The sequence below is a fragment of the Procambarus clarkii genome, chromosome 17 (assembly GCF_040958095.1).
Source record: "Procambarus clarkii isolate CNS0578487 chromosome 17, FALCON_Pclarkii_2.0, whole genome shotgun sequence".
NCBI lineage: Eukaryota > Metazoa > Arthropoda > Malacostraca > Decapoda > Cambaridae > Procambarus > Procambarus clarkii.
Window position 1 is genome coordinate 2226055 of NC_091166.1, and position 27856 is coordinate 2253910.

Genomic DNA, 27856 nt, shown 5'->3' on the forward strand with positions numbered 1-27856 from the left:
TTTTTTCTCAGTATTCTAAGGTTGCATTTAACCATCAAGCTGTTATCGCGGGGGAGGATACTGCTTCACAGTCTTTGTTGACCAGGAGAGTGCCTGTGTTGATGGCTTCAGGGTGGCCACTGCATGATTCTGGAACTCTTAAAGCTCTTCTAAGGTCATTGGTTGCTTCACATTCCAGAAGATAGTGAAGTAATGGCTTTTCTGTGACAGTTTGGCAGAAGATGCACTCTCTCTGTCGGGGTTCACCAATCTCCCAGTTGCATCTGTAACCTAGACGTAGTCTATATAACCTAACTGCTATTTCCCTGTGGATTCCTTTTGGGATATTTAACCTTTCTAATTTGGTTGCCTGAAGATACCATGTTGCAGATGACGAACCTTCAGCTATTCTCTGGTGCAGGTAGGCTTTGTTGAGATGTGAGAGTTTTTTGGTGATGATATTTTTTATGTTCTCTAGGCTGGGTTGAATTGTTTTATGTATCACTGGATGACGAGTTGCCAATTTAGCAATTTCATCAGCTTTTTCATTTAATGGGATTCCAATATGGGATGGGATCCAGTTTAAAGTTATGCCTTTAGCGACTGCTCCAAGATACAAAATGGTGGTAATTATTTCCACATTATCTTTCCACTGTTTTTGTCCTAGTATTTGAAGTGCAGCTTTTGAGTCTGTGTGTATGATTGCATTTTGAGTGTTTTGTGCAATCACATATGCGAATGCCTGTTGTATGGCAAACAGCTCAGTTTGGGTCGATGATACTAGTCCTCCCAGTCTCCAATATGCCTGTACGCTGGTCGTGCAAAGAGCAGCGCCAGCACTCTCATTTTCTGTGTCCACCGATCCGTCTGTGAAGATGTGGGTGGCTACTGCTATACGTTTGCTCTTCTATTATGCGCCTTAGGATTGTCGGATCATAGGAAGCCTTTTTCATTGGGAAACTTTCTATTACTATTTTGAAAGTAGGCTCTTCCCACGGCGCGGAAGGAGTGTAATTTGGGTGTGGATGATCACCCTCTCTATCAATAATCATGTTTTTTAAATGTAGTCTGCTTAGGACTTTTCCTGCTCTTGCAACCCAAGAGTTCCCATTGTTTTGGCCTAGTCCAACCACCAAGGCCTGCCGTACTGGGATTGGATCAGAAGAAATAATTATCTTACTGATAATTGTAGCTGTCCTTTGTGATATTCTTTCTTGTAGAGAGGGCAAAACCCGTCTCCAGTCTAAGAGTTTCAAGCCTGGTCCACATGGGGGCTCCCAGTGCAGCTCTCATAGCATTGTTTTGGGCAACTTCAAGCTTTTTCCACTGTTGGTGTGATAGATTTGTGAGTGCAGGTGCGGCATAATCGATCACTGATCTGACTGCCTGTACATAGTATGTGCGAAGGACTTGCAGATTGGCTCCTCCAGAAAGGGAGGTTAGCGACCTGAGGATTGCCGTTCGGGCCGCAGTTCGCTCTCTCAAGTAAGTGACCTCAGCATTAAAATTCATGTGTGTGTCCAGGATGATTCCTAGATACTGATAGGTGTCGACCCATTCTATTGGTTGACCCTGTACAGTGAGTTGGATGTTGGGCTTCGCTATTTTTATGGGCATGGCCTTTGACTTTGAGGGGTTGAGTTTGAGAATCTGTTTTGCCTCTTTACTGATGCAGTCTAAGCATTTGGGTGCAAGGCGCGCCGCATCCCTTCCTTTTATGATGATGACAAAGTCGTCCGCGTAGTTTAGCAGCCTGCAGTGATGTGGGAGTTTCAACCTCATTATTCTTTCCATTAAACAGTTGAAGAGAAGAGGGCTGAGAATACCTCCTTGCGGTGTACCATTTTCATGTCTTTTGTACTCAGAGACTGTGCCATGAAGTTTTACTCTTGCTTCTCTGTTTATGAGACAGTTTTTGGTCCAGGAGAGCAGGTTGCCTCTGACCTCTTTGTCAATGAGGCAGCAGAGAATAGCTGGGGCGCTAGCCAGTTCAAAGGCTTTTTCGAGGTCCAGGAATATCAGCATTCCTGGTCTGTCATTCAAGTGGGCAAACAGAGTTGTAATACATTCCACTGTGCCAACCCCTCTTCTATAGGCATACATATCATGGTGCAGTTTAGGCATTTTCCACTCCAGTCTGTTGAGTGCCATTCTGTCAGCCGTCTTGGCTGCACAGCTTTGGAGAGAGATGGGCCTGGGATTAGCTGGATCTTTGGGTTTTGGGATCGGCACTATGTCTGCTCTATTCCAAGCAGAAGGTCTAGTTTGAGAAGTCCAGGCTAAATTAATTATCCTTAGGTATGCAGCGTCTCCCTCTGGGCCGAGGTTTCTAATCATTTTATAGGTTATTTTGTCGGCTCCAGGGAGCCGACAAAAAGAGGAGTATCCTTGGAGTTTTTCTTAGCCCTATTGAGTTCATCCAGTGTGAAGGGGGCATTAGTGTCAGAGACTTCTTCACATGCTGTAAGGATTCTGTGCCACCTTTCTTCCTCTAGTCCGGTCTGTACTGCTAATACATCTGGTGGAAGTTGATTGCTGGCTGCTCTCTCTGCAAACCTGGTTGCCAGTACTTCGGCTTCCTGTTGAGGATCCTTGGGGTGTGGAGCTTTAGGTGTTTTATTCCTTTTGGCCCGGTGAATTTGCTGCCACATCTCCCCGAGAGAGGTGTGTTCATTCAGGTGTGAACACCATTCCAGCCACTTTTGTTCTTTTATTTGTCTGGTCTCTCGATGTACATGATCCTTGACCTCACAAAGTAATATCCTGTTGCGGTCACTTGGCTGCTTTTTGTATAGCTTTCTTGTTCTATTGAGTCTATGGTTGAGTTCTTTGACACGTTCGCAATAGTACCAATGATCTCTATGGTGTCCGGTGGACTGTTTTTTCAGTGGGATTGAGTAGTTGGCTGCACTTTGAATCATAAGAACATAAGAACTTAAGAACAAAGGCAACTGCAGAAGGCCTGTTGGCCCATACGAGGCAGCTCCTATTTATAACCACCCAATCCCACTCATATATATGTCCAACCCATGCTTGAAACAATCGAGAGACCCCACCTCCACAATGTTACGCGGCAATTGGTTCCACAAATCAACAACCCTGTTACTGAACCAGTATTTACCCAAGTCTTTCCTAAATCTAAACTTATCCAATTTATACCCATTGTTTCGTGTTCTGTCTTGTGTTGATACTTTTAATACCCTATTAATATCTCATTTGTTATGTCCATTCATCCACTTGTAAACCTCTATCATGTCACCCCTAACTCTTCGCCTTTCCAGTGAATGCAACTTGAGCATTGTTAATCTTTCTTCATATGAAAGATTTCTAATTTGGGGAATTAACTTAGTCATCCTACGCTGGACACGTTCAAGTGAATTTATATCCATTCTATAATATGGCGACCAAAACTGAACTGCATAATCTAAATGGGGCCTAACTAGAGCAAGATATAGCTTGAGAACCACACCAGGTGTCTTGTTACTAACGGTGCGATTAATAAATCCAAGTGTCCGATTTGCCTTATTACGAACATTTATGCATTGATTCTTTTGTTTTAAATTCTTACTAATCATAACTCCCAGATCCCTTTCGCAATTCGACTTCGCAATCTCAACACCATCTAGCTCGTATCTTGTAACCCTATCATCATTACCTAACCTCAGAACTTTACATTTATCAGCATTAAACTGCATCTGCCAATCCTTCGACCATTTCAAAACCCTATCTAGATCAACTTGAAGTGATTGTGAGTCCTCCTCCGAATTAATTTCCCCACCGATTTTCGTATCATCGGCAAATTTGCAAATGTTGCTACTCAAACCTGAATCTAAATCATTTATATATATTATAAACAACAGAGGGCCCAGGACAGAGCCCTGAGGCACCCCGCTTACAACATTTTCCCACTCTGACTTGACTCCATTTATACTAACTCTCTGTTTCCTTTGGTATAGCCATGCCCTAATCCAGCTTAATATAGCACCCCCCAATACCATGAGATTCTATCTTTTTAATCAGTCTTTCATGTGGCACTGTATCAAAAGCTTTGCTAAAGTCAAGGTACACAACATCGCAATCCTTACCACTATCAACTGCCTCAACAATGCTAGAATAAAAAGATAACAAATTTGTTAAACATGAACGGCCATTTATAAAACCATGTTGCGACTCAATTATTAATTTATGTTTTTCAAGATGAAGACGAATTTTATTTGCTATTATAGATTCGGATAACTTTCCTACAATAGACGTTAGGCTAATTGGTCGATAGTTAGACGCAAGTGATCTATCTCCTTTCTTAAAAACTGGTATCATATTAGCAACTTTCCAAAACTCTGGCACTCTGCCTGACTCTATTGATTTATTAAATATGGTTGCCAGTGGGTCACAAAGCTCCTCTTTGCTTTCTTTAAGCACCCTGGCAAACACTTCATCCGGCCCTGGGGATTTGTTTGGTTTGAGTTTTACTATTTGTTTAAGAACACCCTCCCTGGTAACTGCTAAACTCGTCAACCTGTCCTCGTCCCCACCCACATAGACTTGTTCGGCTGAAGGCATATTGTTAAGTTCCTCTTTAGTAAATACAGATACAAAATATTTAAATATTTATTAAAAATACTACTCATCTCTTCATCACTATCTGTTATTTGACCTGTCTCAGTTTTTAATGGACCTATCCTTTCCCTAGTCTTAGTACGATATAACTGAAAAAACCCTTTAGGATTTGTGGTCATAGCTTGCTCTGCTATGCGAACTTCATAGTTTCTTTTTGCTTTCCTTATCTCTTTTTTAACATTTCTAACCAGTTGTACGAATTCCTGTTCTAAAGTGACCTCCCCATTTTTAATCCTTTTGTACCAAACTCTCTTTTTACCTATAAGGTTCTTCAAATTCTTTGTTATCGACTTTGGGTCATTAGTATTCGATCTATTCAATTTGTATGGTATACTCACCCCTTTTGGGACTGGATATATTTTGTGCTACTAATTGTGATTGGGTCATTCTTCATGATCAACTTGTGCCTGGTTGTTATTGCTACTCAGTTTTCAGAGACTAAGAAGCGAGAAATGGGGCGAATGAAAATGGAGCGTGCCAGGTTTCAGTCAACTAGTACACTTGCATCTGGTTCCACTTCGGAACCAAATTCATGCTATGCAGAAATTATAAAATATATTGCTCACTTATGGAGACGAGGAAAGAGAAAATTTTACATTCGGTACAAACAGTTTCGCCGGAGAAACAAGTCTGATCATCCTCATCAGCTGAGCCTCAAGAAGCAGCGTCGTCGTCGACAATATGAGGCAGCACAGAGTGCCATTATCAGTCGGGAAGGTGGAGCATCTGGAGTGCCAAGCACTGTAGTAGCCATGGCTCCGACTGTTGGTGGCATTGGACCTGGTGGAGCCTTAACTGTGATGAATAACATAAGCTCAACATCTCCACAGCTTTTGTCACCTCCAGAAGTACACGAAGTTCCAGACGACTCGAGAAACAATAATGCTCCCCGCATTAGCCCAGAATTTTCTGACATAGATCCTCAAGCCTCCACACATCGTCCTGTTCTCCTCAAAATCTCAAGCGGTACAAGTGGGGATGGCAGCAATGAGCTCTTGCCACCATCACCAGGTGGTTAGGGCACCTGTACCCCACAACAGCATCGACGCAGTTCTGTCACGTTCAGTGATGTAGTGCTTCTCCATGGCCATGCTGGGGAGACAGCAACAAAAAATGTCTGTCACAGTGAGAAGACTACGCAAACTGACGATGATCCTCTAGATCCATCATATTTCCGTGAGCCCTTACCCCATCACCTCACACACCAGGACCACCTTCTCTTATGCCCCCTGCTCTACTACCCCCAGCCCTCCTACCCCTTAACAAGAATAAATCTTCCTTGCGTTCTGTCTCGCGAACACCCTCAAATAATGGTTCAGGGGGAAAAGGTTCTCTCACTTGTGGAGAACTACTGGCACTTAGTGGGGCTCTTTCTGCTGCTTTGCCCACACACTTGGGCATTGACTCCCGTTCCGTCCACACACTTTATTCTTCATTGGCCAAAGGAGTTAAACACTTTTCAGCACCAACTTTATTCTTTTCTGCTGATCAAGCCCCTGCAGGTTTCACAAATTACTATTCAGAGTCTGATTCCTGTGACTCAGAGTCTGACTGGAGTGATGAAGATTGGAAGGATGAGGGGACAAAACAGCCTTCTTTAGCCCACAGATTTTGTTCACAAATTCGTGTGTATATCCACACGGATCCACCAGCTTCTTCGTATGAAGAAGCTGGTGGATCACCGATACTTTCCACGGGGCATTCTTATTGTTATCCTCATCAACACCCTCAGCATGGGCATCGAGTACCATAACCAGCCAATGATGTTGACAATTATTGTGGAACTGAGCAAATTCGTCTTCTCAGCCGTGTTTGCCGTCGAAATGTTGCTAAAGATTATTGCCGAGGGACCCTTTGGTTACATAAGCAATGGTTTCAATGTTTTTGATGGCATCATTGTCATCCTCAGGTAATGTGATAATAAATTTGAGAAAGTTGTTTGTAAGCTAATTTTAATTTTATGCAAATTTTTTTGCATTATTAGATTTAAGATTGTATTTTTTGACATGTCAAAAATAATTCCAGATACAGTAAATGGAAATTGGTTGGTACAAAGTTGTTATATTGTTAGAAAAATGCTAAGTTGATTTTTGAAGCACAAAAACAGTAATTTTATTACTACATATATGTAGTATTCAACACGAATATACAAACATCACTAACAACTTGAAATAATAATAAGATAAGAATAAAGGACACTACAGAAAGCATAAGTATACTTAGCTCCATACCCATTGAATTTTCATGTCATCTTCCACCCAAGGTGAGCATTGGATTAACAAGTGGATAATCTGGGAACATACAAACCAAACCCTCAAAGAAACATGCTAAAACCTCTCTTAACTACAACTCTCCTCTCAAAACCTCTCTCTCAACAACAACGGCGAGAAACAATGGGCAGAGTTTCTTTCACCCTATGCCCCTGTTACCTAGCAGTAAAATAGGTACCTGGGTGTTAGTCAGCTATCACGGGCTGCTTCCTGGGGGTTGAGGCCTGGTCGAGGACCGGGCCGCGGGAACACTAAAAAGCCCCGAAGTCATCTCAAGATAACCTCAAGAAGATCCTACATCACTACACATAAGGGGCATAACTGGCCGACCCCTCACAGTGTTCAAGAGAGAACTGGATAAGCACCTCCAAAGGATACCTGATCAACCAGGCTGTGACTCATACGTAAGTCTGCGAGCAGCCGCGTCCAACAGCCTGGTTGATCAGGTCGGCAACCAGGAGGCCTGGTCGACGACCGGGCCGCGGGGGACGTTAAGCCCCGGAAGCACCTCAAGGTAACCTTAAGGTATCCTACGCTGGACACGTTCAAGTGAATTTATATCCATTCTATAGTACGGCGACCAAAACTGAATTGCATAATCTAAATGGGGCCTAACCAGAGCAAGATATAGCTGAGGAACCACACCAGGTGTCTTGTTACTAACACATCGATTATTAAATCCCAGTGTCCTATTTGCCTTATTACGAACATTCATGCATTGATCCTTTTGTTTTAAATTCTTACTAATCATAACTCCCAGATCCCTTTCGCAATCCGACTTCGCAATCTCAGCACCATCAAGCTCGTATCTTGTAACTCTGCAAATCATCACTACCTAGCCTCAGAACTTTACATTTATTAGCATTAAACTGCATCTGCCAATCCCTTGACCATTTCAAAACCCTATCTAGATCAACTTGAAGTGATAGTGAGTCTTCTTTCGTGCCAATTCCCCCACCGATCTTCGTATCATCTGCAAATTTGCAGATGTTGCAACTCAAACCTGAATCTAAATCATTTATATATATTATAAACAACAGAGGTCCCAGGACAGAGCCTTGAGGCACTCCACTAACATGAACCCAGCGATAGGTGACGTAAAAAAGGATTTCGATGTGGATTTAATATATAACTTATTTAAGAATATTCTAAACAAAGCACAGGAACATTGTATACTATACAAATTGAATAGATCGAATACTAATGACCCAAAGTGGATAACAAATAATTTGAAGAACCTTATAGGTAAAAAGAGAGTTTGGTACAAAAGGATTAAGAATGGGGAAGTCAGTTTAGAACAGGAATTCATACAACTAGTTAGAAATGTTAAAAAAGAGATTAGGAAAGCAAAAAGAAACTATGAAGTTCGCATAGCAGAGCAAGCAAAGTCAAATCCTAAGGTTTTTTTTTTTCAGTTATATCGAACTAAGACTAGGGAAAGGATAGGTCCATTAAAAACTGAGACAGGTCAGGCGCAGACAGTCTCAGAGTCAGGCGCAGACAGTCTCAGTGAGAGGGTGTGTTAGCCGGAGCTCCTGAGTGTTGTTATATTATCATTGCAATATGGAAGTTGTAGTGAAGGACCTGGTGACTCTAGTGGGAGCCCTGAGGACAGAGTTGGACTCTCTGCGGGAGGAGGTGCGTCAGCTGAAAGAACAACGAGAAGTAACGAAGGAGGAGACCAGTAGTAAAGGGACCTCGTCTTGGAGAGTTGTGAAGGACAGGGGCCTTAAGAAGACTTTGATAAAGCCGCCTTCAAACGCCATAGCAACTTCTAATTCATTTGACGTATTGGAGGACGAGTGCTGTGGTGAGACTGCGGATCGCGCAAAAGGGAAAGCAAGGAAGCACAGACCCCTCAGAGAGTAAAGGAAGTAGCTAAGCAAACCATAGTTGTGGGAGATTCCCAGATAAGGTATTTGGATAGAACGTTTTGTGCCAGAGATAGGGGGAACAGGTTAAGGGTTTGCTATCCCGGAGCTGGTATTGGTGATATTATAAACAACATGAATGATATTATGGCTGGAAATGGGAACAATCCCGTTATTTGCATTAGCGTGGGAGGAAATGATGTTGGTCGAGTTAGAAGTGAGGAACTGATTAAAAGGTATAAAACAGCCATAAAATTAGTTAGGAGCAAGGGAGGAATCCCGATCATATGTGGCATTCTTCCAAGAAAGGGAGTGGGAAATGAATGGATATCGAGGGCACTTGGTGTCAATTGCCGGCTGGAAAGATATTGCAAATCAAATGCAATATCTTTCATAGACAACTTCTATGGAAGAAATGAAATGTATGCTCGGGATGGGGTGCATCTATCGAGAGCTGGGGTTGTTGCTGTTGCGAACTCGTTGGAAGAAGTGGTTAGAGGTGTTTGTTTGGGTTTAAACTGTTAGTAGATAGAGGTATGGGAATTGATTTGGAGGAAGGAGGTAATAAAAGTATGTGTTTGTGGGAGAAAGGAATTGGCAAAACGATCAGGGAAAGAGAAGGGCCGCAAAATAACAATTCACTTAGGGTATATTACACTAACAGTAGAAGTCTAAGAAATAAAATTAACGAATTAAATGCTCTTGTCTGCACAGAAAAAATAGATATTATTGCACTTGCCGAAACGTGGATGAATGTAGAAAATAGAGAACTATTAGCTGAATATCAAATATATGGATTTAAACTATTTCACACAGATATATTAGACGAGGAGGTGGAGTAGCCATATGTGTTAGGGACAATTTGAAATGTAGTCTCAAAGAGGGAATCAAAACAGAGCCACACACAGAAACTATTTGGATAGAATTAAACGAAAAAGCTAATAATATTATAATAGGAGTAATATATAGGCCACCAAATTTAGACAGAATGGAAGCAAAGCACCTATGGGATGAAATATCTAGAGCATCTAGATCTAACAGTATTTATGTCATGGGTGACTTTAATTTTAGCAGAATAAACTGGTTGAACAAAACAGGGAATAGTGAAGCAGAAGATTTTCTAGAATTAATTGACGATTGCTTTCTTACGCAACACATTAAGGATCCAACACGGGAAAATAATATTTTAGATTTAGTGTTAACTAACAGGGAAACGCAAATCAATGACATCGAAATAGGGAGTGAGCTAGGGAGCAGTGATCACAAAGAAATCAGATTTAGCATAGAATGGAATAGACCAGTAGGAGAAAATTCTGTTAAAGTGCCAGATTTTCGAAAAGCTGATTTTAATAGCCTAAGAAATTTTTTGGGTCAAATTGATTGGAAAGTCTTGGGTATGGGGTGTGGGCCGGTCTTGGAGCGAGACATGAACCCAGCGATAGGTGACTTAAATGGGGATTTCGATGTGGATTCATTATATAACTTATTTAAGAATATTCTAAACAAAGCACAGGAACGTAGTATACCATACAAATTGAATAGATCGAATACTAATGACCCAAAGTGGATAACAAAGAATTTGAAGAATCTTATAGGTAAAAAGAGAGCTTGGTACAAAAGGATTAAAAATGGGGAGGTCACTTTAGAACAGGAATTCGTACAACTGGTTAGAAATGTTAAAAAAGAGATAAGGAAAGCAAAAAGAAACTATGAAGTTCGCATAGCAGGGCAAGCAAAGACAAATCCTAAAGGGTTTTTTCAGTTATATTGTACTAAGACTAGGGAAAGGATAGGTCCATTAAAAACTGAGACAGGTCAAATAACAGATAGTGATGAAGAGATGAGTAGTATTTTTAATAAATATTTTGTATCTGTATTTACTAAAGAGGAACTTAACAATATGCCTTCAGCCGAACAAGTCTATGTGGGTGGGGACGAGGACAGGTTGACGAGTTTAGCAGTTACCAGGGAGGATGTTCTTAAACAAATAGTAAAACTCAAACCAAACAAATCCCCAGGGCCGGATGAAGTGTTTGCCAGGGTGCTTAAAGAATGCAAAGAGGAGCTTTGTGACCCACTGTCAACCATATTTAATAAATCAATAGAGTCAGGCAGAGTGCCAGAGTTTTGGAAAGTTGCTAATGTGATACCAGTTTTTAAGAAAGGAGATAGATCACTTGCGTCTAACTATCGACCAATTAGCCTAACGTCTATTGTGGGAAAGTTACTCGAATCCATAATAGCAAATAAAATTCGTCTTCATCTTGAAAAACATAAATTAATAATTGAGTCGCAACATGGTTTTATAAATGGCCGTTCATGTTTAACAAATTTGTTATCTTTTTATTCTAGCATTGTTGAGGCAGTTGATAGTGGTAAGGATTGCGATGTTGTATACCTTGACTTTAGCAAAGCTTTTGATACAGTGCCACATGAAAGACTGATTAAAAAGATAGAGTCTCATGGTATTGGGGGTGCTATATTAAGCTGGATTAGGGCATGGCTATACCAAAGGAAACAGAGAGTTAGTATAAATGGAATCAAGTCAGAGTGGGAAAATGTTGTAAGTGGAGTGCCTCAAGGCTCTGTCCTGGGACCTCTGTTGTTTATAATATATATAAATGATTTAGATTCAGGTTTGAGTAGCAACATTTGCAAATTTGCCGATGATACGAAAATCGGTAGGGAAATTAATTCGGAGGAGGACTCACTATCACTTCAAGTTGATCTAGATAAGGTTTTGAAATGGTCAAAGGATTGGCAGATGCAGTTTAATGCTGATTAATGTAAAGTTCTGAGGTTAGGTAATGATGATAGAGTTACAAGATACGAGCTAGATGGTGTTGAGATTGCGAAGTAGGTTTGCGAAAGCTGCCTCGTATGGGCCAATAGGCCTTCTGCAGTTGCCTTTGTTCTTATGTTCTTATGTTCTCTTACGCCTTCCCCTGCTCTTCCCCTTCCTTCTCTTACCCCTCCCCCTGCTCTTCCCCTTCCTTCTCTTACCCCTCCCCCTACTCTGCCCCTTCCTTCTCTTACCCCTCCCCCTACTCTGCCCCTTCCTTCTCTTACCCCTCCCCCTGCTCTTCCCCTTCCTTCTCTTACCCCTCCCCCTGCTCAGCCCCTTCCTTCTTTTACGCCTCCCCCTGCTCTTCCCCTCCCTCTTCTCAGCCCCTGCCTTCTCTTACCTCTCTCCCTTCTTTCTGTCACCCTTCCCCTTCCTTTTCTTACCCCTCCCCCTGCTCTTCCCCTTCCTTCTCTTACCCCTCCCCCTGCTCAGCCCCTTCCTTCTCTTACCCCTCCCCCTGCTCTTCCCCTTCCTTCTCTTACCCCTCCCCCTGCTCTACCCCTTCCTTCTCTTACCCCTTCCTCCTCATCCCCCCCTTCTCTTCCTTCTACCCACTCCCCCTCCTTCTCGTCCCCCTTTTCTTACTTCTCTCCTCTTCCCCCTCCCCCCTCTTACCTGTACTACTCCTACCACTGCTATTCTCCCCCCTCCTCTTCTCCTCCTTATCTAATTCCCCCCCAGACGTCCTGCTCCTTCCCCCCTCCTCCTTTCCTCTCCCCCTTCTTCCTCCTTCCTCTTAGACCTACTCCTTCCTCTTTTTCATCCTCCTTCCTCCTCTGCCTCGACCTCCTCCTCCTCCTTGATCTCCTCCTTCCTCCTCGATCTCCTCCTTCCTCCTCGCCCTCCTCCTCCTTCCTCCTCGCCCTCCTCCGCCTCCTTCCTCCTCGCAATCTTTCTCCTTCCTCCTTGCTCTCCTCCTCCATCCTCCTCGCCCTCCTCCTCCTCCTTCCTCCTCACTCTCCTTCTCCTCCTTCCTCCTCGCTCTCCTTCTCCTCCTTCCTCCTCGCTCTCCTCCTCCTCCTTCCTCCCCGCCCTCCTCCTCGCCCTCCTGCTCCTCACTCTCTTCCTTGCCCTCCTCCTTCCTCACTCTCCTCCATTTTTTCACCATGCCGGTCTATGGCCCCTGGGTTTTACGAACTTTTTTTTCCAAGCCGGTCTATAGCTCGTGTTTTTTTCGATACCCCAGTGGTCCATGCACAGGCCCGTTCAAGGGGATTAAATAGCCGGTCATTGGCCCCAGGTTTTCTCAAATTTTCTTTCATAGCCGGTCTTTGGCCCCATGTTTTTTCGTTACCCCGCTGACCCATGCACGGGCATTGCTAATAGTCAACGACGTCATCAACTTACATGGGGATTAAAAGGCCGGCTCCTGGCCCCATCATATTTCGTTACCTCAGCGACCCCGCACAGGCATTGCTAATAGTCACCCCTTATTCTTCTTCCCTGAATTAGTCCGTTTTCTGTTATAGTGTGTTTATCCCATTTTTAATGTTTATAGCAAAGGGGGATTCAAATGCTGCCTTCTGTCAAGCCTAATGTGCAATGGCGTTAATCATTATAAGCTCGTTTTTTTCTCAATAAGGTATTGCCGTACTGTTTCCTATTGTCTAAGATCATTTTATAGCTAAGATTACATAATAATAACATAAGAAATGAGTTCAAACCCTGTTACAGAACCAGTATTTACCCCAGGTCTTTTTCCGAAATCTAAAACTTATTCCAATTTATGTCCATTGTTTCATGTTCTGTCTAGTGTTGATAATTTTAATAGTCTATTAATATTCCCCCTTTATCATGTCCATTCATTCACAGCTCTATCATGTCACTATTTCTTTGCCTTTCTAGAGAATGAAATTTAAGCTTTGTCAATCTTTCTTCAGAGATTGCTTATTGAGCATAGGGCAAAATAAAAATGAAAACTTACTATCTTTCATTTGTATGAAAACAGTCCCCTGCCAGGCGTGGTGACTTCGGTGCGATTTCAGTACTAATCCAATATTACTGTATAAACTAACAGTCCCCTGCCAGGCATGGTGACTTTAATGCGATTTCAGTAGTAATCCAATATTACTGCATAAACGCATATATATATATATATATATATATATATATATATATATATATATATATATATATATATATATATATATATATATATATATATATATATATATATATATATATATATATATATATTAGTATATTTTGGTAGCAGTCTTTCCTGTAGACATATATTATTAAATATGACCGAAAAAGTAAGATTAATAATTCTAACACGAATTTTCTCAATCTTTCGTACATTTCGTTTCACTGTTGGAGGTAAATCAAAAATCAATTCTCCAAAATTCATTTTTATTTCTAGTCTGACGCGACACGAGCGCGTTTCGTAAAACTTATTACATTTTCAAAGACTTTAGTTCACAAATACACAACTGAATAGAACTTACGCATTTCCGATTTTATATCTACATTTGAGTGAGGTGGAAGGGGTGATGTGGCATTAACACAAGACAGAACAAGATGTGGTATTAATAGGGTATTAATTTCATCAACACAAGACAGAACAAGAGTATTAATAGGGTATTAATTTCATCAACACAAGACAGAACACGAAACAATGGATATTGAATAGAAGAGTTTGTAGAAAGCCAATTGGTCCATATTTCTTGATGCTTCTATATTGGAGCGGAGTCTTGAGGTGGGTAGAATATAGTTGTGCAATAATTGGCTGTTGATTGCTGGTGTTGACTTCTTGATGTGTAGTGCCTCGCAAACGTCAAGCCGCCTGCTATCGCTGTATCTATCGATGATTTCTGTGTTGTTTACTAGGATTTCTCTGGCGATGGTTTGGTTGTGGGAAGAGATTATATGTTCCTTAATGGAGCCCTGTTGCTTATGCATCGTTAAACGCCTAGAAAGAGATGTTGTTGTCTTGCCTATATACTGGGTTTTTTGGAACTTACAGTCCCCAAGAGGGCATTTAAAGGCATAGACGACGTTAGTCTCTTTTAAAGCGTTCTTTTGTGTCTGGAGAGTTTCTCATGAGTAGGCTGGCCGTTTTTCTGGTTTTATAGTAAATCGTCAGTTGTATCCTCTGATTTTTGTCTGTAGGGATAACGTTTCTATTAACAATATCTTTCAGGACCCTTTCCTCCGTTTTATGAGCTGTGGAAAAGAAGTTCCTGTAAAATAGTCTAATAGGGGGTATAGGTGTTGTGTTAGTTGTCTCTTCAGAGGTTGCATGGCTTTTCACTTTCCTTCTTATGATGTCTTCGACGAAACCATTGGAGAAGCCGTTATTGACTAGGACCTGCCTTACCCTACAGAGTTCTTCGTCGACTTGCTTCCATTCTGAGCTGTGGCTGAGAGCACGGTCGACATATGCGTTAACAACACTCCTCTTGTACCTGTCTGGGCAGTCGCTGTTGGCATTTAGGCACATTCCTATGTTTGTTTCCTTAGTGTAGACTGCAGTGTGGAAACCTCCGCCCTTTTCCATGACTGTTACATCTAGAAAGGGCAGCTTCCCATCCTTTTCCATCTCGTAAGTGAAACGCAGCACGGAACTCTGCTCAAATGCCTCCTTCAGCTCCTGCAGATGTCTAACATCAGGTACCTGTGTAAAAATGTCGTCAACATACCTGCAGTATATGGCCGGTTTCAAGTTCATGTCGACTAAGACTTTTTGCTCAATGGTACCCATGTAGAAGTTTGCAAACAGGACACCTAGGGGAGAACCCATGGCGACCCCATCTACTTGCTTATACATGTGCCCATCCGGGCTCAAGAAGGGTGCCTCTTTAGTACAAGCTTGGAGTAGTTTCCTCAGAATATTTTCTGGTATGTCAAGAGGAGTACAGGCTGGATCACGATACACTCTGTCGGCTATCATTCCGATTGTCTCGTCCACAGGTACGTTGGTAAACAGCGATTCTACGTCCAACGAGGCTCTTATCCCTGTGGCCCGTGTGCCCCGCAGTAAGTCAACAAAATCCTTTGGAGACTTCAGGCTGAAGGCGCAAGGAACATAAGGAGTCAGCAGGCCGTTGAGTCGCTTCGCCAATCTGTACGTGGGTGTGGTTATCTGGCTAATGATTGGCCGAAGTGGGTTTCCAGGCTTGTGCGTTTTGACATTTCCATACGCATATCCAGGTTTATATTCCCCAATGATCTTTGGCAGGTGGAGTCCGGATTTCTTGGCGTTCACAGTTTCGATCAGTTTGTTGACCTTTGCTTTTAATTCGGCTGTAGTGTCCTTCGTTACCCTTTGGAACTTAGTTTGGTCAGAGAGTATGAAGTTCATTTTCGCCAGATATTCGTCTTTTTTAAGAATGACATATATTGGCGACTTGTCACCTCTCCTGACAACTATCTTCTTGTTCTCACGAAGGCTTTTAGCTGCCGCTTTAAGCTCGGGGGACAGTATGGTGCTTCTGTAGTTGCCTCGATTCTTTCCTCCTTCTGCAATAAGTTCTGCTTGTAAGGTATCTTTGGTAGTGACCTTCTTTTGTGTCTCGAGGTCGAATATGTCGTCCAACAGAATTTCCAACTCTACTTTCCGGGCCATTTCACTCGGTCTGGACATAACATGACAGTTTATGCCCAGATTTAGGAGAGTGACTTGGTCCTTGGTCCTGGCGAAGCGACTCAACGGCCTGCTGACTCCTTATGTTCCTTGCGCCTTCAGCCTGAAGTCTCCAAAGGAATTTGTTGACTTACTGCGGGGCACACGGGCCACAGGGATAAGAGCCTCGTTGGACGTAGAATCGCTGTTTACCAACGTACCTGTGGACGAGACAATCGGAATGATAGCCGACAGAGTGTATCGTGATCCAGCCTGTACTCCTCTTGACATACCAGAAAATATTCTGAGGAAACTACTCCAAGCTTGTACTAAAGAGGCACCCTTCTTGAGCCCGGATGGGCACATGTATAAGCAAGTAGATGGGGTCGCCATGGGTTCTCCCCTAGGTGTCCTGTTTGCAAACTTCTACATGGGTACCATTGAGCAAAAAGTCTTAGTCGACATGAACTTGAAACCGGCCATATACTGCAGGTATGTTGACGACATTTTTACACAGGTACCTGATGTCAGACATCTGCAGGAGCTGAAGGAGGCATTTGAGCAGAGTTCCGTGCTGCGTTTCACTTACGAGATGGAAAAGGATGGGAAGCTGCCCTTTCTAGATGTAACAGTCATGGAAAAGGGCGGAGGTTTCCACACTGCAGTCTACACTAAGGAAACAAACATAGGAATGTGCCTAAATGCCAACAGCGACTGCCCAGACAGGTACAAGAGGAGTGTTGTTAACGCATATGTCGACCGTGCTCTCAGCCACAGCTCAGAATGGAAACAAGTCGACGAAGAACTCTGTAGGGTAAGGCAGGTCCTAGTCAATAACGGCTTCTCCAATGGTTTCGTCGAAGACATCATAAGAAGGAAAGTGAAAAGCCATGCAACCTCTGAAGAGACAACTAACACAACACCTATACCCCCTATTAGACTATTTTACAGGAACTTCTTTTCCACAGCTCATAAAACGGAGGAAAGGGTCCTGAAAGATATTGTTAATAGAAACGTTATCCCTACAGACAAAAATCAGAGGATACAACTGACGATTTACTATAAAACCAGAAAAACGGCCAGCCTACTCATGAGAAACTCTCCAGACACAAAACAGAACGCTTTAAAAGAGACTAACGTCGTCTATGCCTTCAAATGCCCTCTTGGGGACTGTAAGCTCCAAAAAACCCAGTATATAGGCAAGACAACAACATCTCTTTCTAGGCGAGAGATGTCAACATCTCTTTCTATATATATATATATATATATATATATATATATATATATATATATATATATATATATATATATATATATATATATATATATATATTTATATATATATATATATATATATATATATATATATATATATATATATATATATATATATATATATATATATATATATATATAACGCACTTCTAACCAGAATGCACTTCTCAGCCTACTATTCAAGGCCCGATTTGCCTAATAAGCCAAGTTTTCATGAATTAATGTTTTTTCGTCTACCTAACCTACCTAACCTAACCTAACCTAGCTTTTTTTGGCTACCTAACCTTACCTATAAATATAGGTTAGGTTAGGTTAGGTAGGGTTTGTTAGGTTCTGTCATATATCTACGTTAATTTTAACTCCAATAAAACAAATTGACCTCATACATAGAGAAAAGGGTTGCTTTATCATTTCATAAGAAAAAAATTATAGTAAATATAATAATTCAGGAAAACTTGGCTTATTAGGCAAATCGGGCCTTGAATAGTAGGCTGAGAAGTGAGTTCTGGCTACTAGGTACGACATATATATATATATATATGTCGTACCTAATAGCCAGAACGCACTTCTCAGCCTACTATTCAAGGCCCGATTTGCCTAATAAGCCAAGTTTTCATGAATTAATGTTTTTTCGTCTACCTAACCTACCTAACCTAACCTAACCTAGCTTTTTTTGGCTACCTAACCTAACCTTACCTATAAATATAGGTTAGGTTAGGTTAGGTAGGGTTGGTTAGGTTCGGTCATATATCTACAATAATTTTAACTCCAATAAAAAAAAATTGACCTCATACATAGAGAAAAGGGTTGCTTTATCATTTCATAAGAAAAAAATTATAGTAAATATATTAATTCAGGAAAACTTGGCTTATTAGGCAAATCGGGCCTTGAATAGTAGGCTGAGAAGTGAGTTCTGGCTACTAGGTACGACATATATATATATATATATATATATATATATATATATATATATATATATATATATATATATATATATATATATATATATATATATATATATATATATATATATATATATATCGTACCTAGTAGCCAGAACTCACTTCTATGCCTACTATGCAAGACCCGATTTGCCTAATAAGCCAAGTTTTCATGAATTAATTGTTTTTCGTCTACCTAACCTACCTAACCTAACCTAGCCTAACTTTTTCGGCTACCTAACCTAACCTAACCTATAAAGATAGGTTAGGTTAGGTTAGGTAGGGTTGGTTAGGTTCGGTCATATATCTACGTTAATTTTAACTCCAATAAAAAAAAATTGACCTCATTCGTAATGAAATGGGTAGCTTTATCATTTCATAAGAAAAAAATTAGAGAAAATATATTAATTCAGGAAAACTTGGCTTATTAGGCAAATCGGGCCTTGCATAATAGGCTGAGAAGTGCGTTCTGGCTACTAGGTACGACATATATATATATATATATATATATATATATATATATATATATATATATATATATATATATATATATATATATATATACATATATATACATATATATATATATATATATATATATATATATATATATATATATATATATATATATATATATATCTATATATATATATATATATATATATATATATATATATATATATATATATATATATATATATATATATATATATATATCTATCTATATATATATATATATATATATATATATATATATATATATATATATATATATATATATATATATATATATATATATATATATATATATATATGGTGTGGGAGGTATGTTTTGAGCAAATGTGAGATGCGCATATATATATATATATATATATATATATATATATATATATATATATATATATATATATATATATATATGTCGTACCTAGTATATATATATATATATATATATATATATATATATATATATATATATATATATATATATATATGTCGTACCTAGTAGCCAGAACGCACTTCTCAGCCTACTATGCAAGGCCCGATTTGCCTAATAAGCCAAGTTTTCATGAATTAATTGTTTTTCGACTACCTAACCTACCTAACCTAACCTAACCTAACTTTTTAGGCTACCTAACCTAACCTAACCTATAAAGATAGGTTAGGTTAGGTTAGGTTCGGTCATATATCTACGTTAATTTTAACTCCAATAAAAAAAAATTGACCTCATTGTTACGAACCCGGATCCAGCGTCCGAGCACGGAGCAGTGACGACCGCGCCATCTGTGGGTCAGCTCCCGAAACCCCCACCAAATGGACGACGACACCTGGTGAGGACGACGTGTACTGGCTACAAGGGCCAGTTTCCAGTCCCGTTCAGCGCACAACACAGCCGCTGCTGACCTCTGGTGAGGTGAAGCTCAGACAACTGCGCCATCTATGGAGTGGATAGGTGGGCGTTTGTGTCTGAGCCTGTAAGTGAGGTGTTTTAGTGTCCCTGTTATTGATGACGTGTCTGCTTACAGAGTCGACCTGGGACTGCTGTGATGGAAGTTGAGTCAGTCTACCCAAGGCAGTCGTCTCCATACCTTGTGCTTTGCTGCAGCAGCTGTGAAGTCGTCCCCCGGAAGAACACTGTGGTGTTACCCTGCCAGTGGAGTGGCAGTAGAAGGATTACCCGGGACCGACTGCTGGAGACGATCATCCACTGGGGTATTGAGGACAGGAGAGTGATTTGTGGTATCACACGAGGCTCCTGACTAGGGCGCTACCCTAGTATCGTTCGTGGAGTGGCCTGACCAGCGTGGCTGATCCAGAACCTGCCAGCAGACCTGCTGGACTTGTGGTTGACGGCCTCCACGGCGGTGCCCCCAGTGGACCCGTGTTTTGGCTGGCCTGTGTTTGGGGTAGACTCAGCTTGGTCAAAGGATTCGTCAAGAGACCATGAAAGCACCGAGGACTCAGCACCGAGAGTCTGCATCCAGAGTCTTCAGCAGAAGACGATTGTGTATTTCCCCTGTACAGTGTTAATACCCCTCCCCCTGTGCACTCTTTTATATATTATTTATTTGGTGATGGTAAATTATAGTCTTAAGTTCTTACCTTTCTTTCCCTTCCCCCTTTAAGTTTCTTGCGTCACGGATCTCATCCCTTGAAAGCCACTACTGGCTTGGGACTGGATACAACTGTCTCTAATAACATCAGAGTACGAACTCAGTTGCGACCCGAGAGGGCCGTAACATAATTTCGCATCCCCAGCGGGATCCGTCCCCTTGTTAAGTATGTTTGACAGGGGTGGTGAAGTGGCGTAATCCCTGTATATAATTCCCCCTGTGTGTGACGATTGTGACGTTATACGTCCTGTGCGGTGCTCAAGAGTGACTAAGTGCGATATTGTGCAGTGCGGTGCTCGCTGTGATTAAGCGATGAAGTGCAATATTGTGTAGTGCGGTGCCCGAAGTAATTACGTGCAATATTGGCAAGTGAGGTGCCAGGTGCGATAAAGTGCAATATTGGCGTAGAACAGTGCTCGGTGCGTTAAGTGCTAACGTGTAAGCAGTGTGTTAAGTGCTAAGTGTTCCTTCTGTGACAATGGCAGAAAAAGCTACCATCGATGAACTGGACGATGTTCAGGCTTTTCTGAACAGAGAGGACTGTCTTGCCAGATTAAAATATCTGAGCAAACCAGAGCTTGTACTAGTGAGCGCCTACCTGGAGATCAAGATCCGTGCCAGTGATTCCCGTGTGGAGATCTTGTCCAAGGTTCACCGGCACTTGAAGGCAGAGGAGAAACAGGAAGGCGAGACTCCTAGTATAAAGGAAGGTGAAGAAATAGCTTCCACGGAAAAGGAAGATAAGGGCAGTGACATTGACAGTGATGCAGGTGAGCTTAATATTAGCTTTCTTACAGTCAAAATGCGTGCCCTAGAGATAAATCGTGAGATAGAATGGAAGAAATTAGAAATGGAACGAGAATTAAAAGAAAAGGAATTGGCGATGAGGCGTTTAGAATTAGAAAGAGAAGAAAGAAGAGAAGAACGAGAAAGAGAAGAGAAAAGAGAGAGAGAAGAACGAGAAAGAGAAAGAGAAGAACGAGAAAGAGAAAGAGAAGAACGAGAGAGAGAAGAGAAACGAGAGAAAGAAGAACGAGAGAGAGAAGAGAAACGAGAGAGAGAAGAACGAGAGAGAGAAGAGAAACGAGAGAGAGAAGAACGAGAGAGAGAAGAGAAACGAGAGAGAGAAGAACGAGAAAGAGAAAGAGAAGAACGAGAAAGAGAGAGAGAAGAGCGAGAAAGGGAAGAGAAACAGCGAGAGAGAGAAGAAAAAGAAAGACAGAGACAACATGAACTAGAAGTATTGCGATTAGGCGGTGGTCGGAGGCTAACAACGGACACCAGCGGTTTCGATCCGGTAAGAAACATCAAAATGGTCCCCAAATTCAATGAGAGGGAAGTTTCGAAGTTCTTTGCAGCCTTCGAGAAAGTCGCTGCCTCTTTGGAGTGGCCAAGGGAGAATTGGGCCATCATGACCAGTCTTCCCAGTCAGTCTTGACTGGGAAGGCCCAAATTGCTTACTCCACGTTATCCCTTGACGACTCCGGCGATTATGACAAGGTGAAGAAGGTTGTGCTCATGGCGTACCAATTGGTACCTGAGGCATACAGGCAGAAGTTCCGAAACCTGAAAAAGACCTCAGAGCACACGTTCACCGAATTCGCCACGATCAAGGAGAGACTTTTTCAGGAATGGTGTACCTCTCGGAAGGTGGAGACCAAAGAAGACCTCGAGCAGCTTGTACTGCTAGAGGACTTCAAGGATTGTTTGTCTGGAGACCTGAAGACGTACTTAGAGGAACAGCAAGTAGAGACCTTGAGTGCGGCAGCCACTATGGCTGAAGAGTATATCCTGACTCATAGGCCGTCTGCTAAGTACGTCCCAAGGCATTACCAACGCCGGTTTGATAAACCTCAGGAAGAAGAAGAGGCCCCCGTCCCACGAAGCGCTAAGAAGACGCCCCCAAGTAGCCCCCGAAGGAAAAGTCCTAGCAGTCCGAAACACCGGAGTCCGAGGAGGAACGTGGTGTGCTGGACTTGTGGGCAGAAAGGGCATGTAGCTGCTATGTGCCGAGGCAGAAGAGGTGGCGGCGCACGTAGGGAGGTGATGATGATAAGCTGTGTTACACCACCAGCAGGAAGCCAGTCGACGACGACGCAGGAAGGACCAAGTTTGTTCGCCCCTCACACTTCAAGCGGGTATGTAACGAGTGATCATACTGGTAGATCTGTAGTAGTGCTCAGAGATAGTGGAGCAGCCCAGTCCCTGATCGTGAGAAGCTCGTTACCCGAGGGAGTAAGTGTGAACGGGAGACAACAGGTTGTCCTGGTTGGGTTTCCAAGGACGCGGTACATCGCCCCCTTAGTGCCGGTATATCTCGACTCGCCTTACTTCAGCGGCACATGTGCGTTGGCAGTAGTCGATACCCTCCCTGTGGCTGGGATTGACGTGGTACTAGCCAACGACTTGGTGACAGATTGGAGCATCAATCTTCCCAAGGTCGCGGACGAGTCAGCCAGAACAGCAAGGTCTGAGGTAACGACGGGCCATGGTAATATCCAGGTAAAGGCAGACCCGGATTCAAACAGATTTAATTTGTCCTCTCGCCTACAGATTGAGAACGTTCTAGCAGTGTCTCCTGATTTTTCTCTCGACAAGGAACATGAGGTTACGATGGCAGAAGTACCTGAGCAAGAAGAGAGGCATTGTGTGCAGGCACCCACGGATACCAACGAGTCTGGAGCGAAGGCGGATGTGTACTTGCGGTATGGCATTGTACAGTGTTCATTGAACCGGCCAGAGATTCCCCAGACGTCAGAGGTATGTGAGGTGTGTTCGAAAGGTCTAGTGCCCTCTTTGGTGCAAACCAGGCTAGTGGATATAGCCGGTTATGGACATGACAGGCTCGGGAAGCTTATCCCTCAATTGGCCCCATGTTTCTTAGCGATATTTTGTTTGATTCTCGTGTGTGTCCTCAGTAAGGATCAGTGGACGACCCGAAGGATGATGGCTCCCTTGAACATCGTAAAGAGATCCCAGGGATTAGAGACGTGTACTATGAGTGTTGCAGTCGAAGAAGGGACCTGGAAGGTGATGGTTGATACAGGAGGTACGAGATATGATAATGTGAGTGACTGTTTCCGACAGGTTGGCACCCCCCGCGTGACTGCTGAGCCTCAATGCAGCGTTATGTGGAACGTTGGTCGACCTGACGGTGGCAGAGCGAATGCCATCTGCGACGTACGAACAGCCCCGTTGGGAGTAGGTGTGGACCTAGTAGAGTATGCTGTAAGTACTGTTTTACCCGCTGTCGCTGTCACTCTGAATTATCAGACCCCTGTATTCCAGGTGCCCGACTCCCTGAAGGACCGCCGGATCGGTACCAGAAATGCCGTCTGTGTCCAGCCATCATCGGTGCCACGACATAGGGAAGTGTCGAGTCGCCCCAGATCGTGTCCACACTGATCCTTACTTGAGAGATGTGAGATGATGCCCCTGCTTGACATCGCAGTGGAGATGTGGAAAATTACGTCAGGCAGGTCATCGCCTGCCATTTTCAAGTTCCCTTTGTGCCAGGGTTTCTCCTTAGTACAGTTCTGTGGACGAGACAGCCTCGCCGTGCCAGTTTACAGTAATTGTGAGTCCATTTGGAGTTGTGTCGCCGTACTAATTTGGTTTGTAATTCTCTTTCTAGAAACCCAAACCAAATTCTTTTTGGTGGGGAGGTGTTATGAACCCGGATCCAGCATCGAGCACGGAGCAGTGACGACCGCGCCATCTGTGGGTCAGCTCCCGAAACCCCCACAAAAAGGACGACGTGTACTGGCTACAAGGGCCAGTTTCCAGTCCCGTTCAGCGCTCAACACAGCCACTGCTGACCTCTGGTGAGGTGAAGCTCAGACAACTGCGCCATCTATGGAGTGGATAGGTGGGCGTTTGTGTCTGAGCCTGTAAGTGAGGTGTTTTAGTGTCCCTGTTATTGATGACGTGTCTGCTTACAGAGTCGACCTGGGACTGCTGTGATGGAAGTTGAGTCAGTCTACCCAAGGCAGCCGTCTCCATACCTTGTGCTTTGCTGCAGCAGCTGTGAAGTCGTCCCCCGGAAGAACACTGTGGTGTTACCCTGCCAGTGGAGTGGCAGTAGAAGGATTACCCGGGACCGACTGCTGGAGACGATCATCCACTGGGGTATTGAGGACAGGAGAGTGATTTGTGGTATCACACGAGGCTCCTGACTAGGGCGCTACCCTAGTATCGTTCGTGGAGTGGCCTGACCAGCGTGGCTGATCCAGAACCTGCCAGCAGACCTGCTGGACTTGTGGTTGACGGCCTCCACGGCGGTGCCCCCAGTGGACCCGTGTTTTGGCTGGCCTGTGTTTGGGGTAGACTCAGCTTGGTCAAAGGATTCGTCAAGAGACCACGAAAGCACCGAGGACTCAGCACCGAGAGTCTGCATCCAGAGTCTTCAGCAGAAGACGATTGTGTATTTCCCCTGTACAGTGTTAATACCCCTCCCCCTGTGCACTCTTTTATATATTATTTATTTGGTGATGGTAAATTATAGTCTTAAGTTCTTACCTTTCTTTCCCTTCCCCCTTTAAGTTTCTTGCATCATGGATCTCATCCCTTGAAAGCCACTACTGGCTTGGGGCTGGATACAACTGTCTCTAATAACATCAGAGTACGAACTCAGTTGCGACCCGAGAGGGCCGTAACACTCATACATAATGAAATGGGTAGCTTTATCATTTCATAAGAAAAAAATTAGAGAAAATATATTAATTCAGGAAAACTAGACTTATTAGGCAAATCGGGCCTTGCACACTAGGCTGAGAAGTACCTTCTGGCTACTAGGTATGACATATATATATATATATATATATATATATATATATATATATATATATATATATATATATATATATATATATATTTATATATATATATATATATATATATATATATATAAATATAAGCAGTTACATATATATATATATATATATATATATATATATATATATATATATATATATATATATATATATATATATATATATATAAGCAGTTACATATATATATATATATATATATATATATATATATATAATATATATATATATATATATATATATATATGCGCATCTCACATTTGCTCAAAACATACCTCCCACACCTTACTGTAGCATATAACAGATCAAAAATACTCATTCAGTAAAAGCAAGGCCTTCTGCAGTTACCTGCTTTTCTGACGTCATCATCCCTAATGTGGCGCGAGGCGTCAACGGGCTAAATGTGGATCCCAGGAGGTTCACACCTAAGTTTGAACTCTTAATCTGGCTTAATACCTCAACTGTACTCTGTGCTTCATCAAAGTTGATATTCAGCTACAATAGCTCGTATTTTCGCTCATTGCTTATATTTTCCGTTATTCGTAAACCCGATCAAACCATCCTAACCTAACTTATTATATATAACAAACAAATACATGCTACAGACCAGTTGTTGTTGTTTTTTAGTGACATCACAAAAAGCGACCTCGAATATAGGGATAAGGTATTGATGGCCATTAGCATATAAGTGTCAAGGTATCACAGCACCTGACTGGTCAACTATGTATGATGTCACCAGATAACCAATGCAACCTTAGCGTCCTACTGGCATGTGAATTTGATATTATTATTCAAAAATGACTAGACAATCCATCCCCACCTAACCTAATCAGAGGTTTAAGAATATACATTTTAATTATCCACTACTGTAATCATTATTCGGTGATAAGTGCAAAAGTATAACAGCAACCCAAATGTCATACCGCAATTTTATGTAGAATCGTACATCTGGCAGCATTGTAGGTGAGCTGAACATAAGAATAAAGGTAACTGCAGAAGCCCTATTGGCCCATACGAGGCTCCTATATATCTCCACCCAATCTCATTCATATTCATGTCCACCCTATGCTTAAAACAACCAAGGGATCCCACTTAAGGTATTAGTTTACAATAATAGTTATTATAAATAGCTCTCATTCTACTTTTATACACAACAGCAATTATGAAACCCTATAGCTAGATATCGTACTGTAATCCACAAGTAGCTACCACACATCTTGCAGCACAGCGGATTATTAGCTGTGTTGATAGGCTAGTCAACTGTCCTTACATCCATCAAATAGCTATCCAAATGTCGCACCTCAATTCATCCATCTAGCAACTGAGCTGGATGCTAGTCACTATATTCATAGCCTAATCATTTCTACACCTCAAAAATAAAAAATCCTAGTTTCTAAACCAACACTCGCAAATACATGCATACATACCTACACATACTCCACAACCCATACATTCATAGTGAATAGCCTAGTTTTTTGCCACCATTTCCCCCATTAATCAGATGTGATTTATGCCATACACAGAAAATACAGCAGTTACACGCCAAATATGCCATTTATGCACAAAATATATTATTTACACTCAAAATATACCATCACACAAAATATAACATTTACATACGAAATATGTCAGTTGCACACAAAAATATACCATTTACACAATATTGCATGTACACTCAGAGTATGACATTTACACAAAGTATGGTATTTGCACAAATATATCAAAATGCTTATGCATTTATACTATATGCTTATGCATTTATTATACTATATTTTTAAGGTAGGAATATATTTTCACATATAAACCTAACATTCCTTAATTTAACACTATACTATAATTTCGAGGTAAAGGGGGGTCTAAACCTTTTGGTTATAGGTTAGGATAAGGAAAATTGGGTAAATGGTAATTAAATAGTTTTGGTGAGTTATATCCCTTTCTAACTAAGGTTAGGTTAGGGATGGTTAAGTTGAACTGATGTAGAGAATATTCCCATTATTATCATATTTTCCATTAACCTTCCTTCCCCAGGTAATAGAGGTTAGGTTGAGGATGATTGAATTATGTGAAAAAAATGCTACGAGTATGATGCAATATTGAACCAAGATTCGTGTATCAGAGGTTAGGCCCAGGGAGGTTGGGTTGATGCATAAACAACGCCTTCTTCCCATAAATACAAAAAATTTGAAGTTAGATAAAGGGAGGTTAGGCCCAGGACGGCTGGGTTGATGCACAAATAACACGGTCCTCTCATATTTATGATAAATTTGAAGTTTGATATATGGAGGTTAGGTCAAGGACGGTTGGGTTGGTGCACAAACAACACGTTCCTTCCATATTTACGATAAATTTGAAGTTAGATGAAGGGAGGTTAGGTCCAGGACAGTTGGGTTGATGTGTAAAAACAAAACACATACCCAACACTATATCTACAATATTGAACACAGTTCCAAGTTTTAAAGGAGAGGGGCTGTTAGGTCCATATCCAAAACATCACTTTTCTATGAATATGGTTACAATGTTCAACAAAGAACCTAGCAGGTTAGGCACAGTG

The 27856-nt window shown here is 41.8% G+C and overlaps 1 pseudogene; it reads left to right on the forward strand.

Moving 5' to 3' along the window:
• LOC123751962 (voltage-dependent T-type calcium channel subunit alpha-1G-like) overlaps nucleotides 1-6509 on the forward strand; it is a 105589-nt pseudogene extending 99080 nt beyond the window's left edge.
• Nucleotides 6510-27856: the final 21347 nt, after the last annotated feature.